General features: G+C 50.5%; 1 protein-coding gene across 3 annotated transcripts in view; it reads right to left on the reverse strand.

The window, feature by feature from the left end:
* The window catches only part of nlrc3 (NLR family, CARD domain containing 3), a 117341-nt gene that overhangs the window by 96064 nt on the left and 1267 nt on the right, over positions 1 to 20010 (reverse strand). For 2 of the 3 annotated variants that reach the window (XM_072481331.1, XM_072481337.1), the window contains exon 1: positions 8453 to 8812. The exons of the other annotated variant lie outside the window; for it this stretch is intronic. The gene's annotated coding sequence lies outside the window, so the exon portion shown is untranslated. Of the gene's footprint in view, positions 1 to 8452; positions 8813 to 20010 lie in introns of those variants that run through there. 3 annotated transcript variants of the gene reach the window in all.

The following is a 20010-nucleotide window of genomic DNA, read 5'->3' on the forward strand; positions in this document are numbered from 1 at the left end:
GAGGGTTGGCGTTGCCAAACCTGGGGAGCTACTACTGGGCAGCAAATGTGGCGATGATCCGCAAGTGGGTAATGGAGGGAGAGGGGGCGGCATGGAAGACGATGGAGATGGCGTCCTGTAAAGGAACGAGCCTGGGGGCGTTGGTGACGGCACCGCTGCCGCTCTCGCCAACCAAGTATACCATGAGCCCGGTGGTGGCTGCAACGCTAAGGATCTGGGGCCAGTGGAGACGGCACCGGGGTGCAATGGGAGCATCGGTGTGGTCCCCGATCAGGGGTAACCACCGGTTTGTCCCGGGGAAGATGGACGGGGGGTTCCAGATCTGGCATCGGGCAGGGATTGGAAGAATGGGGGACCTGTTCATCGACGGGACGTTTGCGAGCCTAGGGGCACTGGAGGAGAAGTTCGAGTTACCCCCGGGAAATGCCTTTAGATATATGCAGGTGAGGGCTTTTGTGAGGCGACAGGTGAGGGAATTCCCATTGCTCCCGGCACAAGAAGTTCAAGATAGGGTGATCTCGGGTGTATGGGTCGGGGAGGGCAAGGTGTCGGAAATACACCAGGAGTTAAAAGAGGGGGAAGCGCTGGTAGAAGAGTTGAAGGGTAAATGGGAGGAGGAGCTGGGGGAGGAGATCGAGGAAGGTCTGTGGGCTGATGCCCTAGGTAGGGTTAATTCCTCCTCCTCGTGTGCCAGGCTCAGCCTGATACAATTTAAGGTGGTCCACAGAGCGCACTTGACGGGGGCGAGGTTGAGTAGGTTCTTTGGGGTAGAGGACAGATGTGGAAGGTGCTCAGGGAGCCCGGCGAACCATGTCCATATGTTTTGGTCATGCCCGGCACTGGAGGGGTTCTGGAGAGGAGTGGCGGGAGCAATATCTCAGGTGGTGAAAGTCCGGGTCAAGCCAAGCTGGGGGCTAGCAATATTTGGAGTAGTGGACGAACCGGGCGTGCAGGAGGCGAAAGAGGCCGGCATTCTGGCCTTTGCGTCCCTAGTAGCCCGGCGAAGGATCTTGCTAATGTGGAAGCAGGCGAAGCCCCCCAGCCTGGAGGCCTGGATAAATGATATGGCTGGGTTCATAAAGTTGGAGAGGATTAAGTACGGCTTGAGAGGGTCTGCGCAGGGGTTTTACAGGCGGTGGCAACCGTTCCTAGACTATCTCGCGGAGCGTTAGAGGAAGGTCGGTCAGCAGCAGCAGCAACCTTTTGGGGGGGGGGGGAAAGAGGGGGGACTGCCTGGGAGGGCGGATGAGCAAGAGATAACATGAAGGGTTGGGGAAACTGGCACGTACGGGTGAGGGCCAGTGGACAAAGCTGTGTAAATATATCATTTTGCCATGTATATATCTTGCTCTGCGTGATTTCTCGTTTTTTGTTACGGTGGGGAGGGGGGGTTATTGTTTGTAAGGGAGAAAAATTGTGTTAAAAAACTTTAATAAATATATTTTTTTTGAAAAAGATTGTCCCGCATTTGGGAGCAATCTGTTCAGAGCAAACCCACAGTTAAAAACACTGAAGAAAAGCAAGCCGCCGCAGACATGCAGGCAGTAAAAGCAACCCATCACAACCCCGCCTGGGTAAATGAGGGAAAGAACAGCCCCCCACCCAAGTCACAAGAATGTTACAACTGCGGACAGTTGGGACATTTCGCGAAAGAGTGCAATGGCCCCAAATAGCCACAGAGAGCCTAACAGACAGGCACTCTGATTAAGAAAAAGACAGAGCCCACCCATAGCGTTAGTGCCCGTTCGGATCAGACGGACTTGACCGGAATGGACTGACGGTGTACGGGCTCCCCCAGTTGGGTCTGCGACACCCTTTGGGATAGGTCAGGACGGCCCGTAGTCGCAGCGAAAATTCGGGGACAGCCTATCAAATTTCTTTGGGACACAGGAGGGTCCCGCACCACCATAAGATCAGTAGCCTCTACTAATAATGCCCCGATTTGGCCAGTAAGAAAGCCCAACGGATCATGGCGCCTGACCATTGATTGTCGGGAACTCAATAAAGTCACCCCCGCAGCAGCCCCCACCGTAACAACAAGTCCCGAGACCATGCTCAAGCAGGGACTCAATTCCCGCTACTTCACGGTTTTGGACATCAGTAATGGATTCTGGTCCATTCCATTGGCAAAGGCGTGCCAGTACAAATTTGCCTTCACCTTTAAAGCACAGCAGTACACGTGGACATGCCTGCCACAAGGCTTCCACAACTCCCCCTCTATTTTCCACCATTGGCAAATGGACTAGCGAAATTTTCTCGCCCCGAATGTCTGGTACAGTATGTAGATGATTTACTACTGCAGACAGACACTAAGGAAGAGCACATTGAGCTTCTGTCCGAACTCCTGGAATTGTTACATTCCATTGGTTGTAAAGTCAACCCCAAAAAGGCCCAGATTTTGGAAGAAAGAGTGGTATATTTGGGAACAATTATCACACATGGTAAACGCGAGATCGAGCATAAAAGAATTGACTCGATCGCTAAATTGCCCCTTCCCCAGAATGTTTCAGCCCTCCGGTCGTTTTTAGGACTGGTTGGCTACTGCCGAAACCACATTGATGGTTTCGCCAGCAAGGCAGCGCCCCTCTCAGACCTCCTAAAGGGAGCCCCCTGGGAGTGGCTTCCACAGCATACGGATGCTGTGGACTCTTTAAAACAGGCACTCATAGCCGCCCCCGCACTACAAGTTCCAGACCCGCTTTCCCCTTACGCCATACAGGTAGTGACCACAGACCGCACCCTTTCAGCCGTGCTCCTGCAGGAACGGCACGACCAGATAAGACCCGTAACTTACGCCTCCCGACTTTTAGATGCTGTGGAGCAGGAATTTTCAGCCTGTGAGAGGCACCTGCTCGCAGTTTTCTGGGCAGTCCAGTACTTTTCATACATTACCGGACTGAACCCCATCACCATTCTGACCGAACACACCCCCACCCAACTTTTACTGGACCGACGACTCAAGGACGGTACCATCAGCCAAATACGCTCAGCTAGATGGACCCTTCTCTTGCAGGGACGGGACATCACAGTAAAACGGACAAAGACACACACATACTTAGCGGACAATTTGCAGTACCCCGGAACCCCCCATGAATGTGAGATCATCTCTCCACACCATAACACAGGCCCCTTTATAGCAAAAACTCCCCCCAGAAAGATAGGAAATTCATCTCAGAGCCACCCGCACAAGGACACGTGTGAACCCATTAAGATTTATGTGGATGGATCTTCCACAGTCTTAGATGGGCAACGCATAACAGGTTGCGGAATCTATGTTGAGGATGCGCAGGGACGCGCCCTCGAGGAAATAGCATTGAAACTACCCAGACACTTAGGCGCGCAGGCAGCAGAGCTTGCGGCCATTGCATATATAGTAGAGCACCCAGATTCCTTCCCCAGCCCAGCAGACATATACTCGGATAGCCTCTATGTCTGTAACAGCCTTACAGAATTTCTGCCCCTGTGGGAAGCAAGAGGATTTGTTTCCACAGATGGGAAACCCCTCCCCTCAGCCCCATTACTCCGCCATATTTTAGAGAAAGCCCAGAACAGGACTTTTGTGATCATAAAAGTCCGCAGCCACCATCGTTCCTTAATCCCCCCCTGGAAATGTAAAAGCCGACGCACTGGCTAAAGCAGTTTCCAGACATGGGTATTTTTGGAAACCCCCCGAAAGCGCACCAGTGAGTGCAGTTCAGGTCACACAGACTAGAATAGAGGATCTAGTAGAGGCCCAGAAGCAGGACAGCAATCTCTTGGAGATTGTGAAAGGAAAGTTTCCAGCCTCCTACGAGAGGTTCAGAAATACACTGACCACACATGACGGTGTGGTGTTAAAGGACATCCTTTATGTAGTTCCTGAACAGGACAGGAACCAATTGATTTGTCTGTTCCATGATGGTCATGAACACCAGGGAATCGATCCCACTACAGCCCACCTCAAACAGCTTTGTTGGTGGCCACATCTCAAGGAAGATGTAAGCCATTACATTGAGAATTGCCTTATCTGTGCGCAGAACAACCCCAACAGATATGCCAAAAAGGCCCAACTCAGCCACACCCGACCCGTTAACGGCCCCTGGACTAACCTCCAGATTGATTTTATAGGTCCATTGCCCCCTTGCAGGAATGGCTATAAATATGTACTGGTGGTCATAGACACCTTTACAAAATGGGTGGAAGCATTTCCAGCCCGCACCAACACCGCGGAAACCACAGACAAGATCCTAACCCACCACATCTTTACAAGATGGGGACACCCCCGCAGCATTGAATTGGACCAAGGCTCTCATTTTACGGGACGTGTCATACAGAACGTCCTCACGATATTTGGCATCACCCAAAAATTCCACATTGCGTACCACCCACAATCGAGTGGTATCGTGGAGCGCATGAATCGGATCCTAAAATCCACCCTCAGAAAAATGGTCCAGCAGAACAACACCACTTGGGACTCAGTCCTCCCTTTTGCGCTGATGTTTTTGTGTAACACTGTTTCCACCTCCACAGGTTACACCCCACACACTCTCATGACCGGACGCCCCATGAAAGGGACAGAATACTTGTTAGGTTTAGACCTGACCAGCCCTGAAGTAACGGCCCTCACACACGTGAAAGCCGTGGAGCAATTAGTTGCTAATGTAAAAATGGCTCAGTTAGCAGCCGCAGTAAAATTGGGCACCAAAAAGAAACAGAGCAAGGCTTGTTTCGATAAGGCAGTGCATGCAACGGAGTACGATATCGGCCAGCAAGTGATGCTGTCTGTATATAACCCCAGCACATTCCTGTCACCAAAATACTCGGGTCCGTATTCCATTGCGGATAAAGTAAGCCCATCCGTTTACAAAATAAAATACCCAAATGGTAAGACTGCGTGGTTTCATATAAAACAGTTAAAGGCTTATAGAACACAGTCGAACCATGCACACCACGTCATGCTTGACGCAGCAGACCACACCCCGCCCACAGCCAACGTAACCCGACCAACCCCACCACGTCCAGCCCAGCCACAGACTCGACCTCGACTCCACCCCCAAAATATACACTCCGCCCCGGAACGCCCACAGACTGCAGCAGCAGAGACAGCGACTGTGACTCGGACGATAGCCACAGCACGCCTCCCTACTATCCCCATGCAACCGGACCCACGCCCAGCGACTCCGAATTCGATCCAAGTGATCCCTTCCTGATCACTTTTCTAAATAAATCCCACCACCGACCACCGAACCACACGGACGACCCCGACTTTGTCCCCACTCAACTCGACACAAATAATTGGCACCGCGACAACTCCTACAGACTCGTCCACAACGACGAGAGCAACCCCAACTCACACCACGCAGCCCTTTCAGCCCTAATCCACTCCAGAGTTTGGCACCCGGGAGAAGGTGACGACCTCGGGTCTGACTCCCAAACCGCCAACCCCTTTGCGACCCTGTTCGCAACCGAGAACTGAGGTGTCCACATGATGTTTTAAAGGAAACGCTTGGGAAAAGTGTTGTCCTTCCTGATGGAACCTGCAGAATGTTTTATGTTGTTAGTAAGTTTGTTTAATGTTGTTTGTCCGACAAGAGAATTTTTTCTCACTGCCACACGCCCATTCACCTGAAACTTCTGAGCATTTGCCCTCAGAGACCCACTGCTGCCAGACGCTTGTTCAGCAGAACCAACTTATCTGCAGATACCTGGTCAACAGACCACACGCTTGTTCAGCGGAACTAGCTTGTCTGCAGACACTGGTCAAGAAACCACACGCTTGTTCAGTGGAACTAGCTTTTCAGCCGATACTTGTTCGGGTATCAGACGCCCGATCGTAACTGCTCTTCTGGTTCAAGGGATAGAACCACTATGGCAGCCCCACCACGATGACTACATTTTTGCCCGTTCTTGCCGGTTGCTCAGGCAGTGGAGAAACGGCGTGAGACCCACCCTGCCTGGGGACCCCCCAGCTGGTCAATCACGCTCGGGTAGGGGAAATACGGCATTGGTAGCCGTCCTACCCGGGGACGCCATCCAAATCTCACCCGGCGCGGCCCATACGCACCTCATTTGACATTTTTCATTTCAAAAAGTTTTTGGTATAAGTATTAATTGCTGCATATAATAAATGAGCGTTGATTTAACTCTTACTAAGCGGTGTGTTGCATTATTAGTCATTACTTGGACTTGAACCACGTGGCGGTATCAGAAAGATACCTGGCGACTCATGAGCAAAGGTGACAGAATAAGAATAAGTAAACTAAGGCTAAAAGGAGCAACACCGGAGTGACACCTGAACTCCAAGAGTTAAATGCTGAGGAGAGATTTCACAAGCTCTGGAATTTAAACGATTGAGGGTAATTTTGTCAACATTTTCAAGATATGCTGCCTCACAGCGCCAGGGACCCGGGTTCAATTTTGGCCTTGGGTGACTGTCTGTGTGGAGCTTGGACTTTCTCCCCGTGTCTGCTTGGGTTTCCTCCAGGTGCTCTGGTTTCCTCCCACAGTCCAAAGATGTGCAGGTTAGGTTGATTGACCATGCTAAATTGTCCCTTTGTAAGGCAGCACGGTGGTGCAGTGGTAGCACGGCAGTCTCACGGCGCCGAGGTCCTAAGTTCGATCCCAGCTCTGGGTCACAGTCCATGTGGAGTTTGCACATTCTGTGTTTGTGTGGGTTTCGCCCCCACAACCCAAAGATGTGCAAGGTATGTGGATTGAACACGCTAAATTGCCACATAATTGGAAACCCTTTGTGTGCAAAGGTTAGGCAGGGTTATGGGATTGCAGGGGGATAGGCCTCGGTAGAGTGTTCTTTCAGAGGGTCGGTGCAGACTCGATGGGCCGAATGGCCCCCTTCTGCGCTGTAGTGATTCTATGATGATGATATTGAGAGGAACATATAGAATAGATAGGAGGGTAACTATTTCTCTAGTTGGGGTGTCTAGGGCTGGAGTCATAGTCTGAAAGTTAGAGCCTGACATTTCAGGAGTGAAATTAGGAAACACTTTCACAGAAAAAAGAATGGCAGAAATTCAAAGGTCTCTTCACAAATGGTAATTGGTGCTTGATCAATTTAAAATTTTAAAGCTGGAATTGATAGATTTTTGTTAACCAACCAGAAAATGGGCAAAGGAGGGGGTATATGGTTAGGTCGCAGATCAGTCATGATCTGATTGAATGGTGGGACAGGCCCGAAAAGCGAATCCTCCTGCTCCAATGTTATGCAAGTTACTGCCCAAGAACTGTCTTCCAATCAGTTATTGTCCACAGACTGTACCCCAATACTGTATTAGCTCAGTTGGCTTGACAGCTGGGTCGTGATACAGAGCAAGGCCACAGAGTGGGTTCAATCCTCGTACCGTCTGAGGTTATTCATGAAGGCCCTGCCTTCTCAACCTTGCCACTCGCCTGAGGTGTGGTGATCCTAAGGTTAAATCACCACTAGTCAGCTCTCCCCCTCAAAGGGGAAAGCAGTCTATGGTCATCTGGGACTATGGCGACTTTACTTTACTCCCAGTGTGAATCATCACATTTGGCTGATAGCAGCACTCTCGATATCCAGAATGTGTCTCTATCGCACTGTCTATAGGGCTCTGTATATACAGTATTATGTGGGATTTGTAACCCCCCCCAATTTTTACAGTGTACAAATCCTTTAATTTTAATAGCTGCGATATAATTTCCCTCCTTGTTCTGTTTTAAATGGTTGGCTCTCATTGAAAGATTTCAGTCTCTATTCTGACATCAGTTGTGTCTATTTCTATTTTTAACTTCAAACAGTATTGAGTCCTACTTGGCACTTGGTTACTGAAAATTTGGTTTGATTGGATTGAGAAACTTCCCATATAGTCTACTGCTGAGACATTAGAGAACATTTTGGAAGGACATTTTTTTTAGCAGAATTCCAGATTCCCCAGACAATTCTCAAGATAAGGTGCTTCCTGACATCACCTTGAACAGCCTCGCTCTTATTTAAAATTGTTCTGGATTCCCGCCAAGGGAAGTAGGTCTTACCTACACCTTTAAAAATCTTAAATATCTCAGTTAGATCACCCTTTAATCACTACCTACACCAACTCAAGGCCTCTAAATGAGATTACCATTAGGACCAAATTAGGACATTGTTGTGTTTCTGAGCCCAAATCCTGGTTTTAGTACTCTCGCTCAATTCACATAGAACCTCCAATGCTAGCAGAGAGAAAAGGCTGATTTTAAACCTAGCCCAGACTCAAACGGTGGAAGTGTCATGTGCTAACCCACTCCACCAGCTAGTTGACCCGTTTTACCGGCCATCCCACTAAGTTTGCTCCATAAACCATTGAATCGCTCCAAAACTGCAATGTTTTGCACATTTTAACACACAGTATAATCCCTTCCCCGTAACAATCGAGGTCAGAAAGCACCAATACTATATAGTTTCAAAGAAACACTTTATCTTGACTTCCAAAGATATTGAGGCTAAAGGCGAACTTACCTCATGTATCCTGAGTGATGTTTCAGAAATAAAATCAAAGTACTGATAAAGATTAGGTAAAGTCCTGGTATTTGTCCAACAGGCCGATTGTTGAGAGCAGCCTAACCTGTCGCCGTTAAGATTATTTCCTTTCAAATGTTATTAACTGTTCAAAGAGAAACTGCAGACAGGCTCTTGGTAGGTAAGAGGAAACCACAAACAGACTAACACAAGGAACCCTTCTGATCAGGCAGTCTGCCACTTTTCTCTCTAAAATCTATGCAACTAAATTACTTTTTTAGAAGAACTCAGGAGCCACTAGGGAACATGGTCCCAATAGACCCTTTGCTGCACCTGCCAAATCTTTAGTTACTGCAATTTCTTCATGAAAGAAACCAGTTTGTCTTCCATTTATGACATCTCTTCCTGTTGGTTTTTTTTTTTTTAAATCTTCCTGTTAGTATATGACAGACGACAGGATGTCGAGAATAATCAGCACATGGTAAGTAATCATATTGCAGACAAAAAATACGACTACACAAAAGATAGGTTAGGTTGCAAGTGATACCATCCACTTCAACACAATGTATTTGTCAGCTCAGGGGCTGAGCACAGTTAGAGTTACAATACAGCACAATGCACATACACGTTAGTGCAGCATTGACCACAATCATTCGGCCCTTGCTCCCAATTTTTTTTTATACATTCGATTAAAATTTTACAAGATGAATCTTACATATTTTAAATATAACACAATATGAAATATACCTTTTTTTAACCTTTATACAAAAATAAGAACCAAATTTAATCTTTTTTTAATAGCTTTTTTTGGTGTACATAACAAATATAAATGCGAACAGAACAGTGAGAATTACGCAAGAGAGTTCTTAGGGAGTACCATTAGAGTTATTTACATCGAGATCGGTTTTAACTATTTACATAGCGTTATCACTTTGGACATTGCCTCGAAGAAGGCTGCCAAATGTATTCTTTCAAACTCTGCTCGGATTCCTGCTGCACTCCCTTCACGCCTCAGGAAGATGGGAATCCATCCGCCTGGTTGCTTGCCATTTGAATTCACCATCTTGCTCACATGACCATATTTCTGTACTCGGCCTGCTCCAATGTTCCAGTGAAGCTCAAAGCAAACTGGAGGAACAGCACTTTATCTTCAAATTAGGCACCTTACAGCCTCCTGGACTCAACATTGAGCTCAACAGCTTCAGACCATTTTGAATGGTTTTTATTTTCTTCCCTCCCATCTGCCCCTAGTGCCAATCTGTATATTGTTCTCTGTTCTTGCTTTCAGACAGCACCAACCCTTTCTCCACTATTACCAGCGGGATAAAGCAGGAGAAAGCGGGAGAGGGATACTGAATATGCATGATCAGCCATGATCATATTGAATGGTGGTGCAGGCTCAAAGGGCCGAATGGCCTGCTCTGCACCTATTTTCTATATTTCTATTCTGCTATTTTGCTTTCAGACACTGCTGACCTTTATTCTACTATTAACATCTACTCTGGCCCAAAGCCTTAGATTATAGTACTATCATTACCACTATCTTTGTTTTGTATTCCATGACACCTTTATCATTTAATCTCCCCTGCCCTCTAACCTATCCCTGACTTTCTGTTTTGCTCCAACTGCCCCTCCCCCACCTTTTAACAACACACATTCCAGCCTCTCTTCAGTTCCGAAGATGAGTCATATTGAACTCGAAACATTGGGCGTGATCTATTGGCCACATCCCACTGGAATTGGGGCAGGACGCGGTCGGTAGATCTCCAGAGAGGCCTCCTCCGGGATTCCTAATGGTCATTTCGCCTTGCAAAATCTAACCAGATTTTGCGAGGTGTCGCAATCTGGATCCCGCACACAATAGGCGGGACATAGTCGAACATGGCTATGTGAGGTTAAGAACCTACTTAGCCTTGCTGACACCAGATCGATCGGCCACACGGCATCTATCGGCCTCGCGGAGGAGATGCCAGGCGGTGCCGTTTAGTACTGGTCCCCACAATGGAGGCCAGGCAGAATGGTACTTGGGGAAGTCTCCCAGGTGATTGGAGACCCCCGGGTGGTGAGCCTCTGGGCAGGGTGTCACCCTAGCACTGCTGGTGACACCTAGGTACCACCCTGACCCTGCCAGGGTGCTCAGGTAGCACAGCCAGGCTGGTTGGGGCACTGCCAAGGCGCCAGGCTGGAATTGCCAAGGTGCCAGGCTGGTATTGTGTCTATGATGGGGATCAGGCCCGGGGTGCCCTGCCCATGTGCGGTAGGGTGCAGGGGGCCCCTGAGGACCCACAACAGGTGAGTTGGGGCTTTGGAAAGGGTCTGGGGCTAGCATCGGGGGGTTGAGAGGTTGGGGCGCCATTTAAAAATGCGTCCCGATCTCTTCCTGCACTGAGGTGCTCTGCTCATTGAAGTGCCTCAGTGCAGGAAATTACACTAAAGTGCAGCCTCGAGAGGCGTTCCTCACCTGGGCATGAAAACAAGGCAAAGTCCGGTTCGATTGAGCCGGGAACAACCCTGCTAATCTGCCCAGAACGGACTGGTTACATCGCGCCCATTAACTCTGTCTCCCTCTCCACAGATGCTGCCAGACTTGCTGAGATTTTCCATCATTTTCTGTTTTTATTTCAGGTTTCCAGCATCAGCAGTATTTTGCCTTTCTTATATGGACGGCAGGATTCAGGCAGACATGGGCCGGGATTCTCCCAAAATTGGTGGGGCGGCCCGTACTGGCGCCAAGAGTGGCATGAACCACTCCGGCGTCGGACCGCCCGGAAGTTGCGGAATCTTCAGCACTTCCGGGGGCTAGGCCGGCGCTGGAGGGGTTGGCACCGCGCCAATCGGCGGTGAAGGGCCGCCGCCGGCTGGCGTGAGTTGGCGCATGCGCAGAACCGCCAGCGTGTTTCCTGCGCATGCGCAGGGTGTTTCTTCTCCGCGCTGGCATCTGTAAGGCTCCGCCATGGCCGGCGCGGAGGGAAAGACTGCCCTAACGGCACAGGCCCGTCCACAGATCAGTGGGCCCCGATCGCGGGCCAGGCCACCATGGCCCCCCCCCCCCCCCCCGGGGCCGGATCCCCCCGAGGACCCCGCTTGATGGCCGACAAGCCAGGTCCCACCGGGATGGATCATGTCCATTTCACGCCGGCGGGACTGCCCAGGAACGGGTGGCCGCTCGGCCCATCGGGGCCCGGAGAATTGCCGGGGGGGGCCGCTACCAAAGGCCCCCAACCGGCGCGATCCCCGACCCCGCCCGAAACCCGGCGCCGGAGAATTTGGCAGCTGTCAGCGGAGCGGCAGGGCGGGATTCACGCCACCCCCGGCGATTCTCCAACCCGGCAGGGGATCGGAGAATCCCGCCCATGGAATCCCAGACTGGATACATCACATCCACCGGTTCCCCGTTGTCCACCGCACTCATAATGTCTTCAAAGAATTCCAGTAAATTAGTCAAACATGACCTGCCTTTCCTGAAACCATGCTGCGTCTGCCCAATGGGATAATTTCCATCCCGATGTCTCACTATTTCTTCTTTGATGATAAATTCAAGCATTTCCCCCACTACAGAAGTGAATCTAACTGGCCTATAGTTTACCCGCCTTTTGTCTATCTCCTTTTTAAAATAGTGTCACATTTTCCGGATCTGCCGGAACCGCCTCAGATTCCCGTGAATTTTGGTAAATTACCACAAGGGCATTTGTTAATTCCCCTGCCATCTCTTTTAGTACCCTGGGACACATTCCATCAGGGCCAGGAGGCTTGTCTATCTTCAGCCTCATTAGCTTGCCCAACACTACCCCATTAGTGATAATGATCGTTTCTAGGTCCTCACCTGCCATAGCCTCCTTGCCATCAATTATTGGCATGTTATTTGTGTCTTTCGCTGTGAAGATCAACAAGGTGGCACAGTGGTTAGCACTGCTAATGGCAGCAGGGTGGCACAGTGGTTAGAACTGCTGCCTCATTGCTCCAGGGACCAGGGTTCAATTCTGGCCTTGGGTGACTATGTGGAGTTTGCACTTTCTCTCCGTGTCTGCGTGGGTTTCCTCCGGGTGCTCCGGTTTCCTCCCACAGTCCAACGATCAAAGATGTGCAGGTTAGGTAAATTGGCCATGATCAATTGCTCCTTCATGTCCAAAAGGTTAGGTTAGGTGGGGTTATTGGATTAAGGGGATAGGGTGGGGGGCTGACCCAAAGGAAGGGTTCGATGGGCTGAATGGCATCCTTCTGCACTGTAGTGATTCTATTGTATGAAAATATCTGTTCAATGTCTTGGCCATTTCCTCATTTCCCATTATTATACTCCCCTTCTCATCCTCTAAAGGACCAATGTTGACCTTATCCATTCTTTTTTGTTTTATATATTTATAGAAACTTTTGCCATCTGTTTTTATATTCTGAGCTAGTTTACTCTCATACTTTATCTCACTTTTCTTTATAACTTTTTTCGTGGCTTTCTGTTGACTTTTAAAGATTTCCCAATTCTCTAGTTTCCCACTATGTTTGACTAGGGCTTCACCTTGAAAGAGGTTGTGTAATATTGACAGGTGACAGCATAAAATTCTAAAATTTACAGTTCTGGAACACCTTTGCGTGCAGCTTCAAGCAAAGTCATTTTTTCCACAGTAAATTACCGGAAACAACTACAAATTCTAAGAAGCAGAGAGCTGATTGGTGCACATCTGGGTTTTGTGGTAGAGGCACTGACTCTATCTGCATTAGATTCTTTGACTACTAGATGGGTTTAAGCTGCTGATAGCAGCCTCCAAGAAATGTGCAGGGAACACTGGCTCACAGCTCATGACTGGAGATGATCACAGCAGCATCAAAACATCCCTTTCCTGCAACTCAAACAATTGGAACACAGGGAGCTCGGGTTGAATGTAAAGTATAATGCACACCATTTCTAAACATGAAAAAAAACCTGAACACAAAGAGCACCAAAATATTTAAAATGTCCCCTCTCTTACACCACCCCAATCAGATTGCATGCAGGTTGCTTTTATTCTTTCATGGGATGTGGGTGTCACTGTCTTATTACCCGTCCTTAATTGTCCTTGAGAACATGGCAACGAGCTGCCTTCTTGAACCGCTACAGTCCATATGATATAAGTACACGCACAGTGCTGCTAGGAAAGGGGATCCAGGATTTTAACCTAGTGATGAAAACAGCAATTATAGTTCGAAGTCAGGGTGGTGTGTGGCTTGAAGGAGAACTTGCAGGTGGTGGTGTTCCCATGCATCTGTTGTCCTCGTCCTTCTAGGCGGCAGAGATCCCAGGTTTGGCAGGTACTGATTAAGAAGTCTTAGCAAGTTGCTGCAGTGCATCTTCTGGATGGTACACTGTGGTGATACACCACTGTACTTCCCTAGCATTGTACATAGTTATATAATAGTTGTGTGTAACGTGGCCCTGTAACCCTGTGTATTGTACTGTGTATTGTACTGTAGCTCTGTAAAGGTTCGGTCACCTGTATGTAACCTGACCTAGGCACGGAGAGCTCCGCCTTGGCCACTCCCCCGGGAGTTAGGTATAAGACCCAGCTTCTGAGAACCTGACCCATTTTGTCTGGGGTCGTCTGTGTCGGATAAGCTTCCAGTGTTACTTTTGTGGCCAGGCAAAACACCCCAGGAAACGCTGCCCTGCTAGAGATGCTACCTGTTCAGCCTGTGGCAAGAAAGGCCATTTTGCAAACGTCTGCCGCTCCACCGCTGCCTCGGGGTCCAACACCGCGGCCTGCTACTCCTGGGTGCCGCCATCCTCCGTTCCTGGTTCGTTATTCGACACGTGCGACGCATGGGAGCCGCCATCTTTGATTATCCCTGGCCCGGCAGCCTTCACTTCCGGTCCGCCGCACGTCACTTGCCGGCAGATCGGCGCTTCCGGGTCCGCCCCGCCGCTGATCGTCACTTTCGGACCTGCGCACTCGACTGAAATGCTGCAAACAACTGAGATGCAGCCAATGACAGCAACCTGGCCTCCAACAGCAGCCTACGACGCCGGGGCGCCGCCACCTTCTTCCGCAGGCCGCTCCCCGGATCCGGCACCCTTCTCCAACAGCTCCACCATCGCATCCATCGTCCTCGACCAGGACCGACCGCATCAGCTCACAGATCCACCATGGAGGTTCAGGTAAATTGTTTCACTGTTACCTGCCTCTTCGACAGCGGCAGCACGGAGAGCTTCCTCCACCCGGACACCGTGCGCCGCTGGTCCCTCAAGGTACTACCCACGCGCAGGCCTATTTCCATGGCCTCCAACTCCCAGTCGGCCGAGGTTTCGGGCTACTGCGTCGTCACCCTCTCAGTGAACGGAGCGGTGTTCCAGGATTTCAAATTCATGGTCCTCCCTCACCTCTGCGCCGCCGCGATCCTCGGCCTGGACTTCCAATGCCACCTGCGCAGCCTCACCTTGCATTTTAACGGCCCCCTCCCCCCCTCACGGTCTCCAACCCCCAGTTCTTCCCTGATCCCCCCCCCCCCCCCCCCCGGGTCCCACCTGTAGTCTCTCCACGCTCAGGATCCCCCCCCTTCACTGTTTGCTAATCTCACCCCCGACTGCAAGCCCGTGGCTACTAAAAGTCGGCGTTACAGTTTCGGGGACTGCCAATTCATTCGAGCGGAGATTAAGCGCCTTCTCTCGGAAAAGATCATTGCTCACAGCACCAGCCCCTGGCGAGCCCAAGTGGTGGTCTTTAAGTCTAGCGAGAAACACCGCATGGTCATTGACTACAGTCAGACCATCAACCGGTACACGCTGCTTGATGCGTATCCCCTCCCCCGCATATCTGACATGGTCAACCGGATTGCACCGTACCGGGTGTTCTCCACCATAGACTTGAAATCCGCCTACCATCAGCTCCCTATCCGCCCGGAGGACCGTAACTTCACGGCCTTCGAGGCGGACGGCCGCCTCTACCACTTTCTTAGGGTACCCTTTGGCGTCACCAATGGAGTCTTGGTCTTCCAACGGGAGATGGACCGAATGGTGGACCAGAACAGACTGCGGGCTACCTTCCCGTGTCTGGACAACGTCACCATCTACGGCCACAACCAGCAGGACCATGACATCAACCTCACTAAATTCCTCCAAACTGCCAAACGCCTAAATCTCACGTACAACGAGGCAAAATGTGTTTTCGGCACCACCCGCCTCGCCATACTCGGCTACGTGGTGAACGGTGTCCTCGGCACCGATCCCGACCGTCTGCGCCCCCTTCTCGAACTCCCCATTCCCACCTGCCCCAAAGAACTGAGGCGATGCCTCGGGTTCTTTGCCTACTATGCCCAGCGGGTGCCCGAGTACGCTGACAAGGCCCGACCCCTCCTCCGTTCCCCCTCATTCCCCCTCCTGCCCGAGGCCTGCCAGGCCTTCCACCTCCTAAAAACCGCTATCGCCAAAGCCGCCATGCATGCGGTAGACGTGTCTGCACCATTCCAAGTCGAGAGCGATGCCTCCGACTTTGCCCTGGGTGCCACCCTCAACCTGGCGGGCAGGCCCATCGCCTTCTTTTCCCACACACTCCAAGGCCCCGAGATCCGCCACTCCTCTGTTGAGAAGGAGGCACAGGCCATAGTGGAAGCCGTCCGGCACTGGAGGCGCTACCTGGCCGGAAAACCATTTACCCTCGTTACTGACCAACGATCAGTTGCGTTCATGTTCGACAACAAACAACGAGGTAAAATCAAAAATGATAAGATATTACGGTGGAGGATCGAACTCTCCACCTACAATTATAGTATCTTATACCGGCCAGGTAAGCTCAATGATCCTCCTGATGCCCTGTCCCGTAGTACTTGTGCCAATGCACAGGATGACCGACTGCGGGCACTACATAATGATCTCTGTCACCTGGGCGTCAGGCGGTTCTACCACTACACCAAGGACCACAACCTGCCCTTCTCAGTCGAGGAGGTCAAGGCCATGACTAGGGACTGCCAAGTCTGTGCGGAGTGCAAGCCGCAATTCTACAAGCCAGACAAGGCGCACCTAATCAAGGCTACCCGCCCCTTTGAACGTCTCAGCATTGACTTCAAAGGGCCCCTCCCCACCCACAACCGCAACACATACTTCCTCAATGTCATCGACGAGTACTCGCGGTTCCCCTTCACCATTCCCTGCCCCAACACGACCTCCGCCACCGTCATCAAAGCGTTGCACGACCTCTTCATGCTGTTCGGTTATCCCAATTACAGTCACAGTGACCGGGGCTCCTCCTTCACGAGTGAGGAGCTGCGTCGGTACCTGCTCGCCAGGGGCGTTGCCTCAAGCAGGACGACCAGTTACAACCCCCGGGGGAACGGACAGGTGGAGAGGGAGAACGCGACAGTTTGGAAGGCCGTGCTGCTAGCCCTCAAGTCCAAAGGCCTACCAGTCTCCCGTTGGCAGGAGGCCCTCCCTGCCGCACTCCACTCCATCCGGTCCCTTTTGTGTACTGCAACGAATGCCACCCCTCATGAGCGGATGTTTCTCTTCTCCAGGAGATCGGCATCCGTGACATCGCTTCCGTCCTGGCTCCTGTCCCCGGGAGACGTCCTGCTCCGCAAGCACGTGCGGACCTCTAAGGCAGAGCCCCTGGTGGAGAGAGTCTGTCTCCTCCACGCCAACCCACAGTACGCGTACATAGCGTACCCCGACGGGCGTGAGGAGACCGTCTCCATCAAGGACCTGGCCCCCTCTGGGGCCCCTGCTGCCCCCGCCCCGCAACCTCCACCCCGCTCCCTCTCTGCTCCCGTCGATCCCTCGGCCTGTCACTACTCCGTGCCAGCCGCTGTCATCCCGCAGTTTCGCCTCGAGCCAGCCGAAGTGGTGGGGGACGTCATGCCGCCTCGCGACCCAGCACCACCGACCGCACGGATACCGCCGGACACTACCTCAGCGCCGCAGCTCCGACGTTCAAAGAGATCGACCAAACCCATCGTTCGTCTCGACCTCTGACGACACGGAACCTCCTGATGGACTCTGTTCGTTACCCCCTGTTTGTTCACTGTGTTTGCTATTTCATATTTTCACCCCGGACTTCCTTCTAATCAAGGGGTGAATGTGGTGATACACCACTGTACTTCCCTAGCATTGTACATAGTTATATAATTGTTGTGTGTAACGTGGCCCTGTAACCCTGTGTATTGTACTGTGTATTGTACTGTAGCTCTGTAGAGGTTCGGTCACCTGTATGTAACCTGACCTAGCCACGGAGAGCTCCGCCTTGGCCACTCCCCCGGGAGTTAGGTATAAGACCCAGCTTCTGAGAACCTGACCCATTTTGTCTGGGGTCGTCTGTGTCGGGTAAGCTTCCTATGTAGTGTATTAAAGCCTTGGTTAAAGTCTCACATGTCTTTGTGGTTCTTGACGCTTAGTGCATCATACACATTGCTGCCTCTGTGCATTGGTGGTGGAGGGAGTGAATGTTAAAGGTGGTGCATTGAATGCCAACCAAGCGGCTGCTTTGTCCGGGATGGTGTTGAACAGTTGTGATCCAGGGCAAACAATGCAGGAACTGTTTGTGGTTACTGACACTGTGGCACATCAGGGAGGGGGAAGGTTATCGGGACATTCCAGGAAGCAGTTACACCCCTTTGGCATCTTCTGGTTTGGTCAGTGGTCAGGAACAAGGGGTGTGACTGCAAGTGAAGTAGGTAAGGGAAGCCAAAAGACAGAAATACAGGAGCCTCAGTCTTTGCAAGTTGGAGGTTTTTTTTCAGCTTGTTTAGATGGGAGTGGGGGCTGTAGCGTGGATGAGCTAACTGGCCACGACACCGTGGTACAGGCAGTCAATCACGTTGGGGGAGTAACAAAGAATGTAGTGGTGGTAGTGGACAGTATAGCCAGAAGGATTGACACCGTTCTCTGCAAAAAAGAGCGTGATATCAGATACTGTGTTGCCTGCCTGGTGCCAGGTTCCAGGACATCTGCTCGGGTCTAGAGAGGAACGTGTAGTGGGAGGGGGAGGACCCTGTCCCCATGGTCCATGTAGGTGCCCATGACATAGGCAGGACAAAGAAGGAGGTTCTGCATCGTCAGTATCAAATTAAGAAGCAGATTTGAATGGTTAGAACTGCTGCCTCACAGCGCCGAGGGCCCGGGTTCACTCCCGGCCCCAGGTCACTGTCCGTGTGGAGTTTGCACATTCTCCTTGGGTCTGCGTTGGTTTCACCCCCACATTGCAAAGATATGCAGGGTAGGCTAAATTGCCCCTTAATTGGAAATATTTTTTAAAAAGCAGATTTGAGGTTACTATCAGATCAGCTCGAGGGGCCGAATGGCCGCTCCTGCTCCTTGTTTGTATGTTAGATAAATATTGGAAGCAGAAACCACAAAGCATACGAATGGTGGTAGCAACACGTGAACTCATTGTCACTTATAGACGATCAGGATACTCAATTGTTTAAAATCTAAATGAAGTAGAGCCAATAGCAAAAGTTAAAAATGTGTATCTAAATTTGGAAAGACAGTGACAAATGAGCTAGTGGTGTCAGTGTTGGTTCAGTGGTGGCACTTTCGCCTCTTAATTAGAAGGCTGTGGGTTCAAGCTTCATTTCAGAAACTTTGACCACATGACATTTCTGCCACAAACACCACCATTAGAAATTGGCATTTTTGGCAATCTATCTCATTGCTCTTTAGAGGACATTACCATGTGCACACGTTAGTGGTTGTATTTACTTACATTACAACAGTGGCTGTGAAGTGATATGGGATTTCCTGAGCATATGAAATGCTACATAAATGTAGTTCTTTCCTTTCCTTTTTAAAAAAATATAAATTTAGAGTACCCAATTCAATTTTCCAATTAAAGGCCAATTTAGCATGGCCAATCTACCGACCATGCACATTTTTGGGCTATGGGGGCGAAACCCACACAATCATGGGGAGAATGTGCAAACTCCACATGGACAGTGACCCAGGGCCATGATCGAACTTGAGACCTCGGTGCCGTGAGGCAGCAGTGCTAACCACTGCACCACCGTGCCACCCTAGTTCTTCCCTTTCCTTTAGCCAATGTAGCTGCAGAGGAAGTAGCGAAGAAACATTGCAAAGCAGGTCGAACCTGCTATTACTCAAAGTTGTAAGGGTAAAACAGTAAGGAATGGCACAGTCAAGGACTGTGAAGAAGAGTAGATAGAATGGGCATAGAAACATAGAGAGATAAGGCGGGATTTACTGGCCGTGTTCCACCTGGCAGGTAGATCCTGGGAGAGGCCTCCCCCAGGATTCCTGACGGCTGTTACACCTCGCAAGATCTAACCAGATTTCAGGAGACGTCGCAATGTGGATCCCGCCCACAATGTATGGGATCCAGTCTTACATGTTTAAGTGCGTTTATAAACACACTTAGCCGTGCTGACACCAGATCGATCGGCCACCCGGCATCTATCAGCCTCACTGAGGAGACCCCAGCCGGGCGATGTTTAGCACCGGTCCCCACTTGACTGAAATCTTTCAGCAATCTACAGCTTTATTCCTCACTACCAATTTTTGTTTCATCTGCAAACTTCATAATCATGCCCTCTACATTTAAGACTAAATAACTGATATATACAACAAACAGCCAGGGACTCTGTCACAA

The sequence above is a fragment of the Scyliorhinus torazame genome, chromosome 17 (assembly GCF_047496885.1).
Source record: "Scyliorhinus torazame isolate Kashiwa2021f chromosome 17, sScyTor2.1, whole genome shotgun sequence".
NCBI lineage: Eukaryota > Metazoa > Chordata > Chondrichthyes > Carcharhiniformes > Scyliorhinidae > Scyliorhinus > Scyliorhinus torazame.